The 1,528-nt window shown below is 46.5% G+C and overlaps 1 protein-coding gene across 1 annotated transcript in view; it reads left to right on the top strand.

Annotated features, from left to right (window-relative positions):
* Nucleotides 1–1,528, top strand: part of SERHL2 (serine hydrolase like 2) — a 22,050-nt gene that overhangs the window by 16,445 nt on the left and 4,077 nt on the right. The gene's annotated exons all lie outside the window — the stretch shown is intronic.

Here is a 1,528-nt window from a genome sequence, read left to right as displayed (position 1 = left end):
GCTCATGCCTATAATCCCAGCACTTTGGGAGGCTGAGATGAGAGGATTGCCTGAGACCACAGGTTCGAGACCAGCCTGGACAACTTGGTAAGACCTCATCTCTACAATAAAAAAATAAAAAATCAGCCAGGCGTGGTAGCGCATGCCTGTAATTCCGGCTACTCAGAAGGCTGAGGCGGAAGGATCGCCGGAGCCCAGCAGATTGAGGCTGCGGTGGCTGGGAGCGGCCACTGCACTCCAGTCTGGGCAATAGAGTGAGACTCCAACTAAAAAAAAAAAAAAAAAAAAAAAAGTTAGCTGGGTGTGGTGGCACATGCCTATAGTAACAGCTACTTGGAAGGCTGAGGCAGAAGGATCGCCTGAGGGGTTGAGGCTACAGTGGCTTGTGAGCATGCCATTGCACTCCAGCCTGGGTGACAGAGAGACTCCGATTCAAAAAAATACAAAATAAAGATTAGCCAGGCGTGGTGGTGTATTGTACCTAGCCTGAGGGCTAAGGGAAGGAGGGAATGGTGAGTTAGTGTTTGTTTATTTATTTATTTTGAGTCAGAGTTTTATTCTGTCGCCCAGGTGGTACCATCACGCCTGGCTGAGACAGAAAATAAAGGCTGTGATAGAAGGATCGCCTGAGCCCAGGAGGTAGAGGCTGCAGTAGCTGTGATCATGCGACTGCACTCCAGCCTGGGTGATAGAGTGAGACTCCAACACACACAAAAAAAGTGTGGGTGTGTGTGTATATATGTGTGTGTGTATACACACACACACACACACACACACACACACACAAATTATCATCTTAACCATTTGTACACTTAGGAGCCATTAAATTAAATATATTCACTATGTTGTGTAAATGTCACCACAGTCTATACCCAAAACTTTTCATCAGCCCCAATACAAACCCTGTACCCATTAAACACTAACTTCCGCTGGGCGTGGTGGCTCACGCCTGTAAATCCCAGTACTTTGGGAGACAAAGACGAGAGGATAGTCTGAACTCAGGGGTTCTAGACCAACCTGAGCAACATGGTGAGACTTTGTCTCTACAATAAATTAAAAAAAAAAAATTAGCCAAGCATGGTGGCACATGCCTATGGTTCCAGCTACTAGGAGGGCTGAGGCGGAAGGATCACCTGCCCAGCAGGTCAAGGCTGCGGTGGCTATGAGCGTGCTACTGCACTCTAGCCAGGGTGACAGAGACTCTGACTCAAACATAAACAAACACTAACTCCCCATTCTCCCCTTCCCTTAGTCCTCAGACTTGGCACAGTGGTTCATGCCTGTAGTTCCAGCAATTTGGAAATCTGAGGTGGATCACTTGAGATCAGGAGTCCAAGGCCAAGCTGGGCAACATAGTGAAATCCTGTCTCCAAAAATAAAATAAATAAAAACATACACACAGAAACAAAGAAGTGAGTATTACATCTTCTCACTCATAGGTGGACCTTGAACAATTATCATAATATTATAAGAAAAGGATTGACAGTAGTGGAAAATTGCTAGGGGTGGGGACTGGGGAGGGGGTGGG

Source organism: Carlito syrichta, unplaced genomic scaffold (assembly GCF_000164805.1).
Source record: "Carlito syrichta isolate Samal-C Ts95f unplaced genomic scaffold, Tarsius_syrichta-2.0.1 Scaffold120597, whole genome shotgun sequence".
NCBI classification, from domain to species: Eukaryota; Metazoa; Chordata; class Mammalia; order Primates; family Tarsiidae; genus Carlito; species Carlito syrichta.
Note: the sequence above shows the minus strand (reverse complement) of the source record. Positions and strands in the feature narration are given on the sequence as shown.